The 23,081-nt window shown below is 41.7% G+C and overlaps 1 long non-coding RNA gene across 1 annotated transcript; it reads right to left on the bottom strand.

Annotated features, from left to right (window-relative positions):
* Window positions 1-2,027: 2,027 nt before the first annotated feature.
* On the bottom strand, window positions 2,028-9,420 carry LOC146654374 (uncharacterized). Its single transcript, XR_014907205.1, has 3 exons — window positions 8,873-9,420; window positions 5,255-5,399; window positions 2,028-4,137 (listed from the first exon to the last, which is right to left on the bottom strand). It is a non-coding gene; the product is annotated as an uncharacterized LOC146654374 (long non-coding RNA).
* Window positions 9,421-23,081: the final 13,661 nt, after the last annotated feature.

The following is a 23,081-nucleotide window of genomic DNA, read 5'->3' as shown; positions in this document are numbered from 1 at the left end:
AATGTGTTCACAAAGGTGCTCTATTAGTTTGAGATTTGAAAACTGTGGAGGACATCTCAGCGCAATTAACTCGTCAGATTTAAGGAACAGAGTTGATTTGAGCTTTGGGACATGGTGCATTCGACTGGAAGCAGCCGACAGAAGGTGGGTAGACTTTGGCCATAAAGGGATGGACATGCTCAATGACAATATTCTGGTAGGCTACGATGTTTAAGTAATGCTCAGTTGGTACTGTGGACGCCAAAGACAATTTTCCCCACACCATTACATCACCACCTGCAGCCTGAACCGTTGATACAAGGCAGGAAGGATTCATGGTTTTGTGTTGTTTATACCACCCTGAATTCTCACCCTGCTATCCAAATATTGAAGCAGAAATCAAGGCTCATGAGAACAGACAATGTTTTCCAGTCTTCTGTTGTCTAATTATGCTGAGCCCTTGCAAACCGTAGCCTTAGATTCCCATTCCTAGCTGACAGGAGTGGCATCTGGTTTGATTTTCTGTTGCTGAGCTCAGACATTCTCTTCTGCATACCTTGGTTATCTTCTTTTTCTTTCAGCTGTCCAATGTAGGGATCCCCACAGTTGCTCTAAATGGGTCACTGTGATGATCCACTGACGGTCACTTTTTTTTCCTTTTTTCTTTTTTTAACCAATTTTGCATCCCCAAAGACTGCATGTGACTAAAGAAGAATAACCCTGTGCCTAGGTGGAGCTGTTGGGTGAGGTTAAGATAATATTTGAGGGATAATAGTTGTTTTATTTGTTTTCTGCCTCCAAGTTGCCCAAATTACCAGAAATGCAATTAAATTTCCAAAATGTAATGTTAGTTTCATGTTACTCCAGTTTAGTCTAGTGATGTCCTTGCTGAGGATGCCCCTGCCTGAATGACTACAGTGGCAAATGCACTGTGAATTTTATGAAGACTTACATCTGGCAGATCACCTCTCTGTGTGAAGCACCACTTCACATGCTCTTAGGCCAAGTGCACCAGCTGAATAACATCACTGCTCATGGACAGCACACACACACACACACACACACATAAAAACCCCTGCTACCATAATGCTATCAACTTAAGAGTTTTTTTTCTCTAACTTGACTTTTTTGCTCTACAGTCTTGTCATTGTGTGCAGTCCTAAATAATTAAGGTAGACACATTTTAGCATGTAGTAAGGCAGTTGCTTTTTTTGCTCAGATACATTTAACCTGAGCATGAAAGCATTGGCGGGAGTCGTGGCCTGTCTATGAATTAAACATTGTACCATTAAAGACCAGAGGGAGCGTTACCTTGCTATCAGTCGATAACCAGCTGGGTCTGCCTGCACAAGAGTCTCAAAACTTTACAGTCACAAGTAGCACTTTAGTTGCATCATCTTAGCAGCTGTGGTATTTATAACCCACTACCATACATCCTAAGGCTGATTTGAACCATTAGGCATTATGAGCAATCTCAGCACTTCTTCCCCCTGATTAACACACAAGATCAGCACTTTTATACCACACACTAACTTTTGGCATACTTTCTTCTCTCTTTGTTCTCACTGAGACTGCCTGACAGAGTTTGCTGTGGTGGAGGTGTCTGTAGCTTTTCCTGGCAGATCCCAATGATGGCAAGAGATCAGTGAGAGAAGTAAACAAGAGCCCAAACCGGAAAGGTTCTGTCAACACCAAGGTAAAGTGTCAATGGTGCTTTCAAAATGGAAAAGAATAAGTGGGCAAAATAGTAGCAATCAAATATTATGATTCATCCATAGCACTGGCAGCCTTACTTTCTGTATTCAGCCCAAATAGAAGATGATATTTTTTCTGGAAATCATTTGAATAAACATTTGACTGAACCAGAGAATCTGTCAAAGCCCCTGTCACAGATTTTCACTTGAAAAAAGGCAAACTCTCATTCAAAAACTATTTCATGACTTTAAAATGTATCAGAAATATGTGCTGGATAATGAAGACTGCCCTGTATTTGAACCAGTACTCATTTATTTATTCATGGAATTTTTTTTTGTAAAGATGCCTTTCTTTTGAGGTGTGTGCATCTGTCACCAGGGAATCTTAAGCCTGTATTTGTGTCACTCTGTGCCTCGGAGATAAGCAGGCTGTTGAAAGAGTCGGTGCATCCAGAGTGTCGTGAGGGAAGTCCTCTGGCATATACAGGAAGCATGTAAACTGAGCCTCTGCACAAACAGGAAGTTGGTGATGGATTGCAGGTTTTGCTATAGCAGAAAGAGGAAAAGCTCGAGAGTTCTTCAACTGCTTCAGCACATGGACGAGTTATCAGAAAGAAGTTAAGCAATGCAGAGAAAATTGTATTGATGGTTGACTGTAACTGACATTGTTGCCTGCTGGTGTGCTCAACAGCCACAGCACCTATTTTCTCTGAAGAACTAAGATTAAAAATAAAATTATTAATCAGTAGCAAGTAATATTTTATTAACATAATATGGTCCTAAAGAGCATTGCATTTACAAAAAGATGATGACAAGAAAGCATAGTGGAACTTACTTTTTAGAGAATAACTCACTATTCTTAACTAAACTGGAAAAATCCAAAATATCTCCCAAAAGAAAAATGTATTAACTGAAGGCTGTCTAGTTAGCTAGCTAATATATATCACACACTTTTAGCTGGCCAACAGGTTCACTGACAAGTAACCTGAAATTAGAGAAATTATAGCATTTTTTTTTCTGTATTTCCGAATTACTAATGAATAATATGATGATGTATGGCTTACTCCCACAGTTTATTAATGTTAACCAGGCTTACAAGCATTAGCCAAAATGCTAATGTTGAAGCTTCTACTTCTATATTATCTACTAGTTTTGGGTCAAACCAAGAATCAGGCTAACCACTGCACCAATGTCCAATTGATGTTTTGCAGTTTTTGGTGCTGCACCATCTAATAGCCACCGGTGGTTAGATCACACCAAATGAAGATGACAACTCTAAAGCATAACATGAGAAGCCCATTCTTGCTCTGTAGTATCAACAAAGTAAAAAAAAAATGATGGAAAAAATAAACAGCGGAATAAACAATGTAAGTTCAATGAGAAAAAAATAGTTTGGAAGAATTAAGCATGATTTATTGATATAGAAAAATAATGTAATTGATGATTAGACTCCGATGACCCATCATAGTAGAACAGAACAGTGATAATATATAAGAAAAGACTCCCTGGAGTCTAGATGATGGTGTTGGTGGTGAAGCTGACGACTGAGGCCTGGATGAGGCCTGTGTTCCCTCTGTCTGTCCATGGTGTTATTGTGTCTGCTCATGAGTCTGCCTGTCAAGTTCAGTGTCCTGTCTGGTTCTCTGTGTCTGTTAGTTTCCTGTTTTATTCTGAAAGTTCTTGTCTCATGTCAGTGTGTTCAGTTTTACCTCTCCCCTGTCTCGTTAGCCTAATTGCTCCCAGCTGTGTCTCCCTCCTGTGGCCCATTCCCTGATTACTCCCCGTGTATTTAAGCCCTGTGTTTTCCTGTGCTCTCTGTCGTGTCGTCTGTTTAATTCCATGTAGTCAGCATTATTCCATGTTTCTTAGTGTCGCTCTGCTCCTCGTTTCATGTCCTCCCTTTTGCATTAGTTTTCCCAGTTTAGGTTTATGTTCGGTTCTGCTCACACCTTGGTTTTGTGCACTGTAAATAAACCCACTTGCACCTCCGCCATTGTCTGCTATTGGATCCTCCTTTCTCACCCTTCACACGACTGCCGCCCCAGCCATGACAGGTATATGCCTTGCAAACATACAGGAAAGCGATTATTGCCTGACTTCAATTGTTTGGGAGCTGTGAAGTCTTCAAGTCCCTTAAAATAAACATACACATATGTCTTTGACTCTGAGAATCCTTATGGACCTGCCAGGACACTGTAGCATGATTCTTAACTACAGAAACTCTGCAGAACTTTACAACAATCCATAGACGTAACTGACAATGACGTGACAGAGTTACTTTTCAGAAACTATGAAAAATTGTAAGATGTAGCAATTGGGAAGATTTATAAGTAGACGAAGAATGTACTGTAATCTCGGCTAACATCTAGCAGCCTTGGTGGTCTGCGGGTCGAGATCCCCCTGCTCAGCAGCAGAGACAGGTGCTGCCAGACTTTCTGTTCTGCTGCAGGCGGTCATCTTCAACCTAAAGCAAAAGAGAGATATTGCATCTAAGTGTCAGGATAAAAGGCAAATAGTCTGAGGTTAAAGTTAGATTTTACAATGTCTTAGTCAGCTGGTAAACCAAAGAGCTTGTAAGATTATTGAATACTGATAGAAAATGTAGATGTAATCCCCTTGTCTAAACACATTAGTGGACTTTTTAGCCCTTTTGCAGTCACTAAAAAGAGGGAGGGAAAAGAGGTTTGATTGCAGCTTGCTGTTTTATCCATATGTAGTTCTATATTTTGCAACAATGAAGACCTAAAAAACCAAAAACAAATAATGACATAAATTTAATTTGTCATAAATAAATTTAAACTTATGTTCATTTAATTGGCAATATAAGCCAGCTGAACTTCATTATTGATGTAATACTGTATGTGCACCAAATGTCTGCTTTCAGTTTCAAACATTTTCTTGTTTGCATTTAGTTCAGGATGTAATTAACCCTCTCAAGGCAGGCGTTGCCGATTTGCAACAGTTAAAAACTAACAACCTGATTACCCCACATACATAATTTATGAGGTTTTTTTTACTCAGAAGTACCACTGCAGGACTTGGTTGTGCATTAGCAACAAAAAGTTTAATTTGAGCCTGAGAGGGTTAAATCTATTTGCGACAGGCCTTCTTCTCCTGAAAAGAGAACTGGACACTGAAATAAAAAGCTAATGCTGTCTTTTTTTTTTTTTTTTTACTGCCAGTGTATGAAAAAGGGAGCAAGAGCTTCATGAGCTCTGTTTCTGTGGATCAAAAGGAGAGCCAAACTGGTGAGGAGACAAACAGAAAGCCTGGAGGTTGCTGGAGGCACTTGATAACAGCTGAGCGTTAATCCTCTTCAATGTTAAAAGCAAGCATTGTATTTGTACAGTTTCCTTTATCTCCTGACATTTATTGTATTCAAGTATTTCCCCTTTTTGTATCAGAAATATGTGTGGAAACATCTAGAGCAGAGACAAGTCTGTTGTTCTGGCACACACCTGTGTGGAATGTCTTTTTTAACCAGAGTCAGAGAGTTCATGGGTCAAATTTTACTTTTTGCTTGTGTGTCTGGTGTCACATTCCTGTGAAGCAAATATAGTTGACACAAATCATTAACTTACCTTCTTGCCACTTTTCTTTCGCAGCTGCAGAGTTTCAGAAATAGCAGTCCAGTTCTCAGCTGACACGCTGACACATCTCAGGACCTTTAACATCCCACTTGTTTGACATAAGTGTGACTATTCATCCCAGGAGAGTAAAATTAATCTATGATTGAAAAATGTGGGAAAGACACAAACACTGAAGTTATTATTCATTAAACTCCTCTCAGATTTCTTTTCTGTTCTACTCTATGCAGGGAATTGTATCTGAGAACCAAGTATTGTATGGGTCTTGAGCCACGCCTCCTTTGTTTTATTTGGCACATGAGTAGCCTGAATTCTCTAAGACAATCAGATATTTCCTAGATAGCATTACACATTTCTGTGTTCATACTTGATCAATTTTGACAAGATTCCAAACACTCCTGGCTGAAATGCTGACCCAAACCATGACAGAGCCTCCAAAGATTGTTGTAGAAACTCACTCTTGTACCTCTCTTCAGGGTTTGACTATAATCTGGCATACCAGGCGTTGGCCACATGTGGAGCGATTAGTTAATATAACGTTTTGTTTTGTTGTTGTTTTTTTGTTGATTTAAATGTTTTGAGTTAGGTGCCTTTTTGTGTTTGATTCACAAGTTAGTGTTAAATGGTTCCCATCCATCCATGGTCTTCCGCTTATCCAACAAACAAATGAACAAAACGAACAAAACAGTCTCTGAAAATCGTCATTTACACAGACTGGACAAAATGAGTGAAAAAGCAGCCAATGTCCAAAGAAAAACTTTCAAACACCTTTAGAAAGCTTGAAGATGTATTACTCAAGACAATTTTAACAATTTACAAGTCTGGCTCCTTAGAAGCAAAATATGAAGAAATGATGGGTAGTTCAAGACTTTTGCTCATTACTGTATATGTAATGCTATAAATGTAAAAAGTGGAATAATTCCAAATGAAGAACCCCCCAAAAGTTGATTCTGTTCATCTGGATGTAGCGTTTTCAGGGGGAGAAACACTTCATCACTCATCCAAGTGACTACTTTGGTCTCACTTGACTACAGGTTTCCACAACCTTATAAAGAGTAGAGGCTCTTTATAAGGTTTATATGGGAAGATCAGGAGATGATGCATAAAGCGTACATTTGACTGAAACTAGCACCACTGGTAAACAATGGACTTTGAGGTCTAAAGAATGTGATGGCGATGTGTACAAAACTTGATAGCAAAGCTGATCCATGACACAACAGCAAGACCACTGATAACAAGATAACACTTGACTTTTATTATAATATAATATTATAATATACTATAATATTTTGTATGTACAATAAACCTAAAAACTCTGGGTATTTAAACCAGGTACATTAAAAGTCTACTGCTGACAGAGTCTATGTGCATTTAGATTTTAAGCCAACAAAGATATTGTTGGCTGTATAAAATACAAATAAAAGAGTGCTAGCATCACCTAAAACAATTTTGCAACCTGATGCCACCAGTGTCCAAGGAAACAGTATTTGTCAAACATTGCTGCCTCAAAAGTCCACCATCCTATTACAGTGAGTGACATTATAATGACTTTGTGAATGTCTGTGGTGCCATGGAGGCAGATGCACAGCCATACCGTCTCTGACACAGACCAGGATATATGCGCATGCCTCTACTGTCGCCCTGTAATCAGCATCCTGGCTGCTGGAGATAAGGCACACAATGTCTCCGTGAGGTTGCAGCTGGCTTTTTTCCAGGGGACTTCAGGGCAGCAACACTGTGAACACCTCAGCCAGCCCACAAACGGTCCCTCGTTTATCACCCAACTAACACATACCACTCCCTTGAACACCTCATCGTCATATACTCACCTTTTAGTGTAAGTCAGGTATTCAGGTCTTGTGGAGAAACTCAGATGATACAAAATAGATTTGACTAATTCACATTTGAATCTTAATGTTTCTGCAGTACTGATGGAATAGAAAGCAATTGGGAAATGCTTCAGGAATCAGCTGTGAAAGTCCATTGTTTCAAAAATAAAGCCAATAAACAAATGGTTGAAGCTTTCAGGTGAGTATAATGACAGAAAGCTGAAAAGTTAAAATGGCACTTAAAGTTGTAAACAGTTAACCAGTATAAACTTATAATATCATGTCCAAGGTAGACTCCACTATGATAGCTGGGATAGGCTCCAGCCATTCACCCCCAGAATCAAATAAGAAGTTATCAAAATAATGGAATACACTTATTTAAAAAGGTTTACAGTTGAAAAAGCTTAAGATGCTGGATTTACATATGGGATTGCTTGTAGTGATAACTGTAAAAAACATTAAGAAAAGGTAGGTCATGGACAGAATTAAAAGGAAAAGGTAACACATTTAAGCAACAGATTTACAGAAAGTTATAAATAAAAGACTAAAACAAACATCTAAAAGAAAAATAACTGAAAATGTATTTAATGCACAGTTGAAATGATTATTAGAACAGCATAAAGCTATAAGTAGTGGATTCTTTCGGTTTGCTTTTTTGCTTGTGTGTTTGTTTGTTTGTTTGTTTGTTTGTTTGTTTGTTTTTACATTAAATAGGCTAATTGTAGCTAAAAGTAATACAACTTAAAATTGAAAAGTTGCTTTATGCTTTAGCACACATCTAACATTTATAGATTAACTGACATATAATGATGTGATCTATGTAATGAATATCTTTAAAACATGTGGACTGAATTAAAGATGATTTCATATGTTTGTAGGAGTGAAATAACAAAGTCTCCAGGAAAGTCCTGCCACACTCTTACCAATAACTGGCTGACATGGGAGGGTCGGGAGATGATGCAGCTCGCCTGGACCTTTCAGACTATAAAAGCCAGCCCAGATAAACAAGTGGAGGGCTGTCAGGGTTCTGGGTTCAAATCCCGGACAAGACCCCATTTGTCTTACACAGTGGTTCAGGGTATGTGAACACAAAATGTTAACTTGAATAAAAGATCATTTATTAAACAAACTATAAACACCAATGAAAGTTACCAGGTGGAGCAGTGGAAATATAGGCTAACTGATATTGATTGTTAATTTCCCTCTTTGCTTCAATTTTTGGACAAGCTCTTAATCGACTTTTACATTTTAAGTGGTTTTTTAAGTGTAAGAAAACTTTTCACGAATTACAAATTTGCACGCCAACGCAGGACAAGAAGAAACATTTTGGAAACAATAAAAACGTGCAATCATAAGCTTTATAATTATTATTTAGGACATTTTGTGAGTTTTTATCTGAAATAGATCATAGCTTGTTTTTTTTAAAGCAGCGAGACCAAGAAAAATGCTTGTGGAAATACAAAGCAGATGTCCTAACAGTTTTTTAAACAGAATCTTTGCATTTCAAAGGCTGCTAAATTAAAATAATTATGTAGAAATAGTTCAGCCTATCTTTTTGAGCTTAATGGTAACTCTGCAAAGAATCTCTCAGTGCCTCCAAATAGTCTTTTGCTTATAGCCTGGATAATCAATTTAATAACTTCCTTTCTTCTTTGATTGCTGTTGGAATATTAACTCAATGAGGGCTCTTAGAAAAACAAAGCCTCACTCCTCAGATTCATTTGAACAACGGTGCTGTACTATAAATCAGATCCCAAACCCCTTAGTCAGGGAAAATACTCACCGTGTGGAAGTTGTACTACGTTGCATCAGCCAAGAGTGGAAAAAATGTTTTTAATATGCAGAAAGTGCTCTGTATGTCTGTGTGAGCCAAATGCAGCTCTTCAGCCAAAGCTCCATCTTTACAAGCCCACAGACACAATCGCACTGGAACATGTGGTTTTGATCAGCTCACGTGCAAGGCTGGGGCCAGTTAAAGCTTTAGTACACAATGATCACTCACTATGCCGCAGCAATGAGAACCACATGCTAGTGTAAACCCAAATACCCTGATCACAGTCCCTGTTTTCTGTCATGTCTTGTCCTTTGGGAACCCCGTTCCCAAGCTTGCAAACAATGGCTCTGTATTCATTCAACTTTTTTAGGCTGTTGTGAGACTATAAAGCCCCTCCCAAACATGTTTTTTTGACATTAAATAACTACAGATAGTTTAAGGAGATGACACAGAGTGCACGCATTGGTGGGGAAAAACAGGCTTAATATGCTTGAGTTTATATTTTCACACCTGTAATACGAGATCAGACATGTTGAAGCCAGCTGTCTGCAGACTGGCTCTGCAACCTTTGCTGCTCACGCAACAAACATGAAAAAAAAAAAAAAAAACACTGCTCACCTGTGTATTAGATTGATGGTGCTCACTTAGTCATTGAGGGTTAGCAGGAGGGACTATGCGCTTACCTGCTGCTCCTTGGCAGGTAGCTCCATGCCCTCCTGGGTTTTAATTGCACCTTAGAACACATATGCATCAACACTACAATGAGCGGGTGGAGGGAGGTTTGGAGTCTTCTCCCACCCCCATTCTCTGCGGCCTGCTGGAGCGGGAGGGCTAGTAGGAGGAGTTGGCCGTCCGACTGCGGTCTGGGGTGTGGGGCCTCCCTGCTGCTGCGGAGTCGGGGTGGTCTGCCTCTCCCCACCGCAGGGAAAAGGGTAACACCACCTGGGTCTGGGTGCAATTCCCCCCTCCAGGGGCAAGGGTACCTAGACCCGGTTTGTAGAGTACGCTTGGGGAGTGTGATTGTGTGTACAGTGTCTCTTTATGTCTGTCTCCACGTTGGTTGAGTGTGGAGTGAGTGCATATGAGAGCATGAGGGTGGGAATGGATGTTTGTGTCTGTGTGTGCCTGTATGTCTGTGTCTGTGGGTATCAGAAGCCACCTCTCTGGGGACACCTCAGGCCCTCCAAGGTTTGGAGGCCTATCTCCACCCACCACCACTTCCCCTGCCGGTGGCGGACTCCCTCAGGTGTCGGTGTGTTGGTGGTTCTTTGTGTCTGGGGGTGGGCGTCCGGGTGCACACCGGCTCACTCCTTGGCGGCCGCTTGTCGGGGCCTGGGGCCTGGGGCTCGCTCGGGCCCCTTTGGAGGTGGGGTGCCCCCGGCCTCTCGGCCTAGGGCTCGGTCACTCAGGCGCAGCTGGGGGCCGGCGGAGCTCACGGGCGCGTCACTGCAACTCCCCCTGACTTCTGCTCCGCGGCTGCTGGGCGAGCCCTCATCTGGGACTCTCCTCAGCTCTTACTGGGACAGTGGCACGGCTGCCCCTCTGTTGGTCTTCCATGGTCTCTTGTGTTCTGGGGGCCTCTGGATGTCTGGAGTTTTGATCTCCTCCATACCCGCTTCACACCCTGGAGGACGGGGCTGTGGCCCCCCCACACTCCCTAGCAGATCATTACATGGAGAAACCTTTGGAATGCAAGCATGCTGATCCACACAGGTATGCACACATGGGTATTCACAGACGCGGACTAAAGCTTTCTTGGCCGCTGCCTCAAAGCACACTGTGCGCTGTCTATCTTGCGTGCTGCACAATATCGTTTATTATTTAGTAAATATTGATATCTATGACTAGCTAGTTTATTGTGATGGTGCTTTGTTTTCTCTATTATTATGTTGCTCTTTGTTGTTTGCTGTCTCCTCTGTTTGTTTTTGTTTGTTTTGTTTTGTTTTTTTTTTTTTTCTCCATACAGGTGACCCAGGAGTTTTTTTTTTTTTCTCTCTCTTCCCCCCCCCTTCTCACCGTCTCTTCTCCCCTTTGGTTTTCTTTCTTTCTCTCCCCCTCGCTCTCTCATTCATTCCCCCTGTCCTATTTATTAAAAAAAAAAAAAAAAATGACAAAGGATGAACTGAAGCTCTGCCATCACGTAATGTCGCATACTGCTGTTTCTGATGTCATTTAGAAAAAAAAAAAAAAAAAAAAAAGATTGATGGTGCTCTGTTTCTGTTGTATGTAGGACTGATCCAAATATGTTTAAATTAGTTTAACAACTGGAATTTCATGTTGTCAAAGATAATTTTGGTTCCTGTACAGCTATGGTTAGAGCTTGGTTCACATTGCATTAAGCCAGTGTTGTTGTCACTAGTGGGTGTATTCCAACATCAGGGCTGCTATTTATCACCAATTCTGTTCATAATTTTTGATGGATGATACGGTGCTGCGGTTGGCTTCATCGAGCAGTGACCTCGGGCTTGCACTGTGGCGATTGGCAGTCAAGTGATAACTTAGCACCTCCAAGTCTGAAACCATGGTTCCAAGCTAGAAAAGGGCTTTACAGGAGTTATTTCCTCAAGTGAAGTTCAGGTATTTGGGGGAAAGATAGAGTTTAAGAATGACAGACGGCCTGGTGTAATGCAGACAGTCTGCAGTGGTAAAGACAGAGCTGAGCAGAAATACTAGGTTTTACTGGTCAGTCCACATGCTCGCACTTATCTATGGCCACTAGCTGTTGGTAGTAGTAGGGTGGTTACCAATAAGCTTCCTTGGAAGGGTATCTTGGCTCTCTCTTAGAGAAAGCACGAGGAGCTTGTTCATCTGGGAGTGGTTCCAAGTAGAACTGCTGCTATTCCACATCCAAAGGAGCCAGCTAATGTGGTACAACCATCTGAACAGGAGGCTTCTTAGGTGAGATATTTTGAGCATGTCCAACTGGGTGGAAACCACGAGGCAGCCCAGGACACACTACAGAGATTATATCTTTCAGTGGCTCTTCTTCTGACCTGGACTTTAATGGATGGATGGATCGATGATGTTTAATATAACCATCAACTTTTATACAAAATATAAAAGTATTCACTTGAAGCCAATTTTGGCTAGTTGGCTAATATATGTCTAAATCACTCTCTTTTAGCTCTGCTTTTAGTCTCTCGCTGGTCTTGAGGGAAATGTTTACCAGCTAATTGCTAACTGTGTGTGTCTGTAGTTATTTTCAGGGCTTTTTCACAGAAGCACAGTTATCCAAAGTGATAATATACCATGCTATAGCAAAATAAAATACTATAATATTGTCTCTGGATGGCTTAAAAATGACCTGAAATTCAAGGGACTGGCATGGTTGTGTGCTGGTCCTACAAAGAGCTTTGGAGAACATCTTCTACATACCATAACTCTATTGTGAACAGGGAGCAGAGGGAAAATATATAGAACAACCAGTTGGTCCATTCATGTAGGCTCTGACATAAAGAAGAAGTAAACACAAGCATTAAAACAATGCAAACTTTCCTCATCAGAGGCTATCTTTGCTTCTTACTCATCTTTTGTGGATGTTTTTGCCATGAATTTCAAATCTTAGTAATGCTGACGGTATCTGCAGATGGGTGTAAAAATGCAAACTGCTTTAATTTTCATTTAAGAAAGTGTAGATTAAGTTATTTAAGTTCTTCTTGAAATTGCAACGTTTCCAAAGGTAGCAAACACACATTAATGTTGTGGAAAAAAGTGTGCAAATTATAGACTATATTTACATGATGGAACAGATTAGTCACTGCAACAAGAGATGTCACAGCTTCTGCGCCTATTCATTCTTTCTTTAATCAGCATGAATGGATGTTGATCATAATCATATAAAAACACCAATCACATATTTATATTTGTCTGCTTTGGACCTAACACGCTGTGTTATTTAATTAGATATATAACAATGCTCCTTACTGTGTAACAGTAAAAGCATTGATTGACAGAATATCTTATCAATGACAGGAATAGTGTTAAACAAAAGTGTGAGAAACTGGTGAAAATAAGCATTTGGCATGCTTTCTTTTTAATACAACTCAAAAATTATAATGTTTATTCCAAAATACTGCCACTATTTAAGTCTCTTGCCTCGGCTGACTCAATAAACCCTACCACTGACCATCCTGCTAGGATGTACTTGCAAAATTACTCCATTTGTCCTCATCCTTGCCTGTGATGTCTGCAAGCTGGTAACAACATATCATTTGTGTCACTCCAGGGTTTGGTGTCATGACGCTGTGTCCACTGACCAGCGGGCTGTTAAAAGGACACTTTGTGCCCTTGTTAAGTGTCTACTTTAGGGGGAAAAACCTTCGAAATCCCCAACTCAGTAGCTGTCCCATTCAACAGAAAACTCACCAAGGCTCAGTGCAATGATTTACATTTCCCCTGTGTAATAGAAAGTGGCAAAGCAGACAGGTCGTAACCCTGAACCGGTGTCAGTCAAGCCACATGCATGTGTCTTTATCTCTCTACTTCTCACTGCTTCTTTTGCATTCTTGCTCCTGACCCGACAGAAATTCATGCCTCTTCATCTCTAAAAGAACAGGTGACAACCAAGAATACTTTCACTCTGTTGACAGGCTGCATACCATTGTGAGAAGAGAATATAGTGATGACATGACACATTTTTAGCCACCTAGTAGAAGGAAGACATTACAGAATATGTTGAGTCTCTCAACCCAAAGAGGTCAGTGGGCATGTTCAGAGGATATTATTCTTCTCACAAAGCAGCAGGAGCTATAGCTCAAGGGCTCAATGCCATTTCTGCTCCAGCTACAATAGAGCAACCTTTAAAAAAAAACTTTTTGCAATGTCCCATGTGACCCTTTGCTGTTATTTCTGTCTAGTCTCCCAAACGCCAGCATGGATAATGCTTAATCCACGTCATCATTTTTCCCCTAGATTAAACTGAGGGGTGGGAGTATTGTGTTAGGGAGCCCTCTCCACTGTGCTGAGACCCAGGCAGGCTGAGCAGGCCGCTGGGAGTAGGACTAAAGCAACAGGCCTGTGGTGTGTCTCCAGGGCTGTGCTGGGAGAGCCTGAGTGTGGAGGTCATCAGGGCTACTGCAGCTGATGTGTTCTGACAGTGTTGTGGTAAATCCGCTCTGCCGTAAGAGGTACATAGGAAACATGGTGGTTCACACGGGGAGCTCTTTCTCCATCCACAGCTCTGCCTCAGTGGGATGCATCACCTTTGTGTGTTTATGTGTGTGCGTGTGGCCACATTTCAACCACACGGATCTCTTCTCTCAGCTCCCACAACATTTTCCCACTCTGGTGCTGATGAAATTTCCCCCGCAGTGGTGGAAACCAACCCAGGAATTATAATTTGGAGTATTTTTTTTTCTTAGATGTTTCCATTTTATGTGACTTTATGCTCAACATTTCAGTTTAAGAGCTTATGTTAAAAATCTAGCAGTGTTTCTCTAAATGCAAGAATGCTCAAATGCTGATTCATCCATCCATCCATTGCCTGAACCACCTCTGTTAATGGGGAGGAGTAGTGGCATCATTCCAAGATCCTAACAAATTACTGAATTCCTCACTCTATCTCTAAGAGAGAGACGCCCTTTCAAAGAATCTCATCTCTCTGCCGCTTATATCTCATTCTTCCAGTCACTACCCAGAACTTGTGACCCTGGGTGAGGGTAGGAACATAGATCGATCCAGTGCAATCATTGCAGACATGACACCAACCGATAAATCCATGTCAATCTCCGACTCAAAACCCTGGGAATCTTAAACTCCTCCACTGCAACTCAACCCTGACCTGAGGTGGAATCTCCATCCTTTTCCAACTCAAAACTATGGCCTCAGACTTGGAGGTTAGAACGCTACATAAAATGCAGAAAAGCAACAGGAAAATCATATAGTCATCGCCATCTAATACGTATCATCTAATCCTAAAACTATATGCTCTGACTTAAAGGGCTTTGACATGACAACACAATCACCACTCTGAAAAGTTGTATCCTTATATTACAAAAAGAGCTCTCACTCATTTGGTCAAGAACCTCAGGAGGTGTCCTGTGGTGTCTGGCACTGGAACATTAGCAGATCTTCTGGGTTCTCTCGGTTGTATTGCAGGGCCTCCAATGTCCTCCAAAGATCAGACTTGTTGTGACATTACTCTGTCGGATTGGGGACTTTTGAAGTCAGTTCAACATCTTGGATTCTCTGTTCTCTGTGGTAACATTGCTGGATTTGATATGCGTTTGTGCTTAAGTAAAGGATTGGAGTTCCCCCACCAGTGTTTTTATTTTTCAATAAGCCTGATGCCTCATCACAAAAGGTGGTCCTTTTGGGTCTACTTGAATTCCAGTTCTGTGAGCAATAACTGATGTTTCTCAGTGCTTGAGTTTCAAGTTACTCCGCATGGGAAACACATGGATTCCACACCCACTTACTGACCTTCTTGAACCTGATTCCTCCATGTTACCTTGGGCGTGGGGGGAGGACATCCACCAAGCTCACAGGGAGGAGGAACATATGTAAGGAGAACCTCTCACTCAGCGAAAATAAACTGATGACACAATTGTGTGGGAGTCATCTGTGCTTATGAATTTATTCCCTTTTGCTGAAACTGAGTAATTTCAAAAGCAGTAAGGTCGTCATATATTATTATTGACATTTATATGGCACATTACACAGAGACATCTTAATTTCTTTATCACCTCACGGCCTGTGCTTGCGCATGAATCAGAAGTGTCGAGTGCTGTGTGTGAAAAGCCATTTCAATTGCACTCAAAACTCTCTGCAAAGGCTAAATGTGGGAAAAGTGGAAAATTAGGTTTAACATCTGCTCCTATGATGACAAAATGCATTTCTTATCAAAGGTTTCATCAACACATGCTCTCTCTTTAAAGACTCATAGCTCTGTCCTGAGTCACTGCACTACGTGAGCATTTCCTGCCAGAAAGGTTCTGCTTCCTTAGTGAATAATAGGGTCACTTGTATGTAAACTTCTCTGTAGTCTCTGCAGGATCATAAACACAGCAAAGGCTAGAGCTGGATTTGCAGCTGCTGATAATAAACTTATCTCTATGGGTTGTTAGGTGGTAATAAAATGTATATTCTGAAGGAGAAGGGCAAACATATGGTGGGTCTGAGACTTCACGGCTAAAGAAGACATTAGTCTGAAACTACTGCACATCAGACTAATATATGAATCTTGCTATTAGGATAAGCTCAACAGGTGCCTACCTTTCTGGGGTTGACTTAATCTCGAAACTAGAAGAAAGGTGGTCTATTAAGTGTATTTTAAAGGAAATGAAGCATATAACTTCAAGCGTACTTAAATGGAATTAAACAAGTTGGAGCTGCAGTTCACATTTGAGTACACTGGACACATTGTTCAAGAAACCAGTTTGAGATGAGTTGAGCTTTGCGACATGGTGCATTATCTGAAGATGGGTACGCTGTGGTTGTAAAAGAATGGTCAACACTCAAGTAGGCAGTGGAATTTAAATAAAGGAGGCCAAAGTGTGCCAAGAAAATATCCCCTACACTATTACAGCAGCAGCAGCCTGAACTGTTGATGCAAGATATGATGGATCCATGTTGTTGATGCCAAATTCTTACCCTACCATTCAAATGTTGAAAAGCAAATCAAGACTTATCTTCTTCTTCATCCTGGCGTTGTTCCCGCTGGTGCAGGGTCCGCTCTTCAGCAAAGGTTTCTCCATTTGGTTCTGTCCAAGGCGTCCTCAGGTGATGCATTGATGGTCTTAATGTCCTTAATTTTGTCCATCCACCGTTTCTTTGGTCTGCCTCGAGGCCGGCATCCTTCTGGGTCGATCATCATTGCCGTTTTTGCTACAGAGTTCTCATCGCTTCGAATCGTGTCCATACCACCTCAGGCGGGACTCGAGCATCTTTTCCTTAATTGGGGCTACACCTAGTCGCTTCCGTATGTCTTTGTTTGTAACACGGTCCTGTCTTGTAATTCCCAGGCTCCATCGGAGCATGCGCATTTCCATGGTGTTTAGGGATTGTTCATGTATGGTCAATGCGGGCCAACATGCGGAACCATACAAGGCTACTGGGCGGACCACCGCTTTGTAGATTTTTCCCTTGAGTTGATCTGGCATTCTTCTGTCACAAAGGACACCAGTGACTTGTCGCCATTTTAACCAGGCTGCATTTATTCGTGCTCGGACATCGGAGGTTATATTTAGCTGATGACTGAGCCCAAGTAGCGGAACTCTTCTGTCTTCTTCAACTCTTCGTTGTCAATTATGATGGTGCCATCAGTTTGGGTGCCTCCTTCCAGGTATTCGGTCTTTTTCGTATTGAGCCGCATACCGTATTCATCGAGCCGGGTCTTCCAGAGTTGCGTCGTCATTTGGGTCTCTTCTCTGTCTTTGCTGGCGAGGAATACGTCATCAGCAAAGAGGAGAGACCATGGATGAGGTAACTGGAGGTCGGCCGTGATGGTATCCATACATAGAATGAAGAGGAGGGGTGACAGAGCTGACCCTTGGTGGACCCCAACACTAACTGGGAAGGAAGGTGATAGTCCAGCGGCGCATCGGACTGAACTGGTGGTGTTGTCGTAGAGGAGCTGTATCCATTTGATGTACGCCTCAGGGACACCATGCGATCTTAGGGAGTGCCATATGAGGTCATGGGGTACCCTGTCGAAAGCCTTTTCAAGGTCTTGGAAGGCCATATGTACAGTCTACACTGTGCTTCTCCAACAGGAGTCGGGCGGCGTGTATGGAGTCAGTTGTTCCAAATCCCTTTATGAAACCGCATTGGTTGGAGTGACGTTTACAATTTCCCAAAGACATGCATTGATGACTCTTTCGAATATTTTCATTGTGTGACATAGTAGGTGGATAGGACGATAATTTGAGCATTCGGCTACATCCCCTTTGTTCTTCCATATGGGTATGGTAATGCTGGTCGTCCAGACTTTTGGGACTTCCCCTGTGCTGACAATGTTGTTAAACAGTTCTGTCAGGATGGCCGTTCCCGGTCGCCCGAGAAGCTTCCAGACTTCGGTTGGGATATCATCTGGTCCAATGGTTTTTACATTTTTCATCTTCTTGACGGCCGTTTCCACTTCAGCGGGTGTAATAGGCGGGACTGGTCCGGGTACTGGGTCGGCGCTTATAATTGGAGGGTGGGGGAATTCTTTGTTACTGATCTCTGAGAAGTAGTTGCTCCAATGCCTTAGTATGGTTGGCGGATCTCAGAGGACCTGATGGTTATTGTCCTTGATGCATTTGACTTGACCGATATCTTGCGCTGAGCGGTGGCATGCCTTCGCGAGGTGGTAGATCTTGTTCACTCCTTCTGGTGTATTCAGGTCGGCATATAGTTGGTCGTAGTGGGCTGATCTCGCTTTTGCTACTGCTCTCTTTGCTGCCGATTTGCTAGTTTTGTACTGCTGGTAATCAGAGTCTGCCAGTGTTTGACGCCATTTCTTAAAAGCGGCCTTCTTTTGCTTGCCGCCTGCGGGGACGCCCTAGTTTTCACGGCTTGTTCCATTGCCATTTGATGCGACGGTTTGAAACTTCGATCGACTTGTCGCACCGCCTGACATCGAAGACCATCACCGTTGGTTGGTTGGTTATTCAGGAGGCACTGCTAGGAGGTGGTGATTGGATTTTGCTACCCATCAAGACTTATCAGATCAGGACTTATCAGATCAGGAAGTTTTTTATTGTCCAGTTTTGGTGATCCCATGTGAATCAGCATCAACAAAGCATTTTCTCCCAGGGAACTCCCCCACACTATTTTCTATTTTTCAGACCATTCTCTGAAAATCCAAGTACAGCCAAAGTTTCTGAAACACTCAGATCAAAATGTCTAAAAACCACGACACATTCAATTTAATTTAATTCATCTTTCATCTTCATTCTGATGCTCAGTTTAAACTTCAACAGTACATGGTGAATGCATGCCTAAATGCATTGGGTTTCTGCCATTTGACTGGCTGATTAGATATTTGCATTAACAAGCTCTTGAACAGGTCAGTAACTGCATGTACTGTATGTATGTACAATGGCTAATGTTGGGTCTTACGGTCATTTTCAAAACTCTGCAATATGTCATCAACTAGAAGTACTGTAAAAATAAAATGTGTTTTTAGTATATTTCAACAAAAAAGAAAGAAAGAAAGAAAGAAAGAAAGAAAGAAAGAAAGAAAGAAAGAAAGAAAATGTAACACTGTTCTGTCTACACTTTGAGCAACTATATGTTAATTAGCATTAGTGGCCAGATGGAGGCAGGTAGCTTAATAAATGTGAAATGGAAGCCTCCTTTGGAGAGTTACACAATTAAAATAATATAGTATTTTCTTCAATGTATAATCAACAGAAAAGCTCTCAGTCTGTAGCATTCAATCTTGCCTTCGTATCTTATTGCCTTTTACCCAGATTTGTTTTAGTGGCTGTCTCCATTTTAACTCTCAGCTTTTTTAAAGATGCTTAATCTTGTTTCCGAACATTTCCAGGACAGGAGCAGTTTAGGGGTTTTTTGTTAGCCTGCAAGGCGTGTGCCAGATGCCCTCTTTTCTTGAGCAGGACCCCCATATTCAAATCACAGCAGCTGGGAAGTGCTTTGGTAAGAGAGAAAGAAGTGGGCAGGGACTGGGGGAGTTTTTAAAGATCTAATGGGGTGGGGTGTGCATTTGTTTGGCCTCTGTATAATCTGGCACACTTCTATTGCTGAGAAACCCCAAAGCTCCCTGCCTTTGATCCACATGAGCAGTGTGAGGCCTGCAGGATGGGGGTTCGCCTGGTCGTTCAGGTCCTTTACTCTGGGTGTGAAGGCAGAGGGAGCAGACACTGTGAGTAGGTGGGGGTGGCATGTGGCTCAAGAGACAGCAGGTTGTCTGCCCACAGGCAGTGATGCTGCAGCAGGGGCCGTTGCAGGGGAGCGCACATGTCAGTCTGCGAGGCTGACATTATTTTCTTTGTTAGCCTCCATGTGGATAATGGATTCTGCCAAGATGTGATTTTATACAGTATGCTCTCACATATGCTGACCCTGGCATCTGAAACTGGCTTCCAGTGAGAGTTTTGCTTAATTAAATTCATATGGAGGCTACAGCACTGTCCTCATAAACTGGGCTGCAGGAAATGCCAGCTTCAGAATATTTATATTTTTATATTCTTATCTTTATGCATTCATTACCATCTGTGGGATCCTGAGTTGCTGGTAGTTATATACACCTTTCTACTCAGTTGAGCACTCAAAGCCCTCAAAGCATGTTTTATTCACCCTGTCACATACATTCATACACTCCAACAGATGCATTCGGGGGAAACTCAAGCTTCAGTTGCTTGTCCAAGAATACTTGGACTGGAGACTGGAGAAGTTAAGAGGAGTTGATCTTTTCACTCTAGAATACTGTAGTCAAACCGCCAGCTTTCCAATCGGTAGATGGGTCACTCTGCCACCAATGCTACATAATGCAATAATAATTTAGACAACCGTATTTTCTACAAATTAGTTTGAAGTGTTAGGTGAAAGGTCTTATTTCAGATACCTTGAGCAAATCTTTATGGAAAAGTCTATCAAGCTTTTTCTTTTAATTTTTGTGGAAGATCTTGACCATCCTGAACCCCATCCAATACTTTTTGGGGGAAGTATGAGCATCAGTTGCTGACCTCATACAGAGGAAAAACTGATTTACAGTCTAATTTGAAAATATTCCAATAGTACTTCCTGATCCTACCATATTAATTTTTTTCATTTTCCTGATGTTATCTGGAGTTCTGCGATTGTTTTCTTTTTAATGACTGCAATTCTTTTATAATAATTTTTACTAATTCTGAAATGTTATATCCAAAAAGCAGCTTTGCATGATTCTCATTTCAAAACAATCCTTATTACACACTGGGCCCTGTTCCAGCCTCTCAGTTCAAACTCTGACAAAAACAAGGTGCCCTCTCCCTTTTAGGCAGCCTGCCTCAAGGTTTGAACAGTATGTCCTTAATATATGAAGTACTGAGGAAAACCAAGTGAACACTTGCTGCTTCCATTGAAATTAAGAGTAAGTAGCAGTCAGGTCAGGTTAACTGATCATTAGCAAGTGTGAGCACCTCTATAAAAGCAGAGGTTTTTCAGTTTCCTCATCTGGAGCATTCAGGTTTATGTTATCAAAGTTCTACAATCTTCCTAAGGAGTGGACATCTCAGCAACTTCCAATCCAAGTACTCCATCTGAGCCTTTGTTGTCATGACCCTGTGCCTTCTCGGCTGACTCTGTATGGCTACAAGTGTTTTTGTTGTGCTGCATCTCTCTCTCTCCCCTGCACTGCGCTCTACCGGGGCGGAGTCATGACGGCTCCAGCCCCTGGCTCGGACACCTGCAAGCAATCATATCACTCACTTCTTAAGGCGGCTGCGGAGAGTGCTTCCTCGCTGGATTATTGTGTAAAACTCGTCAGTGTCATCACCTATCTGAGCCTTTTTCTGAGTTTCTGTCGTGCCACTACTTACCTGCCTTTCCTCTCTGTGCCAGGATTCTCGCCAGCCTGAGGACCGCCGTTGGTGAGCTAAAGCCGGAGTCCGAGCTACCCGAGCTTCAGTGGATTTTGTACATAGCCCTCTTCTTCCCGTGCCTGTGCTTCCCGGAGACCCTCTTCCTGTGCCCCCTCACCTGTATATATTCGCACCTGGTGTCTGTGTGTGTAAATAAAACGTGAACTTTAGGCAAAGCAAGGCAAGTTTATTTGTATAGCACAATTCAACAACAAGGTGATTCAAAGTGCTTTACAGAGACATTAGAAACAAGAACAAATAAAAAGCATGATTTAAAATTGATTAAAACAAGCAAATAAACTAACTAATTAACAAACAAACAAAACAGTATATAAAATCAAAACAGATAAAATCAGAACAGTAGATAAAATCAGTACTTAAATGTAAGTTTTGAAATTTAAGCTTAAAGTGTGGATTTGGTGCTTTATTCAAATGCAGCTGAGAACAGGTGAGTCTTCAACCTGGATTTAAATAAACTGAGTGTTTCAGCTGATCTGAGGCTTTCTGGGAGTTTGTTCCAGATATAAGGAGCATAAAAGCTGAATGCAGCTTCTCCGTGTCTGGTTCTGACTCTGGGAACTGATAAAAGACCGGATCCAGATGACCTGAGGGATCTGGATGGTTCATACTGGGTCAGGAGGTCATTGATGTATTTTGGTCCTAAACCATTCAGAGCTTTATAGGCCAGCATCAGAACTTTAAAGTCTATCCTCTGACGGACAGGCAGCCAGTGTAAGGACCTCAGAGCTGGACTGATGTGGTCCACTTTTTTGGTCTTAGTGAGGAACTTTAGTGACGGTCTGACTCCGAGTCCCTCCTGAGCCTGACATTTGTACACCTCAGTCAAGATGTCAAATGTTAAATAGCTTGTTTGCTTGTTTGAAAGGACTGCCAAGAGAAAGCCTCTTCTCTGTAAAAAGAACATTTCAGGAACAAAGTTGCATCTGAACAAACCATAGTACTTCTGGAACAATATCCTTTGAACAGATGAGACCAAAGTGGAGACATTCATCACACTGCACAGCATCATACTTGGCAAATCAAAACACAGCATATTGGAACAACCGTCTAATACCAACTATCAAGCACAGTTGTGGAAGGGTGCTAATATGAGCTTGTTTTATAGCCAACGAACCTTGCAATCATTGAGTCGACCATGAACTCCTCTGTATACCTTAGTATTCTAGAGTCAAATGTGAGGCCATCTGCGTGACAGCTAAAGGTTGGCTGAAATTATATCATGTAACAGGACAATGATCCCAAGCACAGCAGCAAATCTACAGCAGAATGTCTGAAGAAAGAAAAGAATCAGACCTCAACCTGATTGCAGTGTGGTGGGACCTTAAGAGAGCTACGTGTAACCGAATGCTCACAAACAACAATGAACTCCAGGAACTTTGTGAAGAAGAGTGAGCCAGAGTTCCTCCACTGATAAAGTCTTACAGAAAACAATCACTTCAACTTGTTGTTGCTAAAGCTGCTTCGACAAGCTACCGAATCATAGGGTGATTGTAAAAATGCTCAAGGACATATCACTGATGTCACACAAATCACAGAGGAGAAAAAACGTTCTCAGACTGATCTTTTGCCTTGTAAATTTCACTTATGTACACGCACTAATCTCATTGTACTTTGTTTAATGTGAGATTTGTGTTTGTATGCACATAAAACATTTGATCAGATAGTGTACTTCCAGCAGGAAGAAAAGGTTC

The sequence above is a fragment of the Rhamphochromis longiceps genome, linkage group LG14 (genome assembly GCF_057381845.1).
Source record: "Rhamphochromis longiceps isolate RC_006_pf linkage group LG14, R_longiceps_female_GT1.1, whole genome shotgun sequence".
NCBI classification, from domain to species: Eukaryota; Metazoa; Chordata; class Actinopteri; order Cichliformes; family Cichlidae; genus Rhamphochromis; species Rhamphochromis longiceps.
This window is presented reverse-complemented; position numbering and strand designations above follow the sequence as displayed.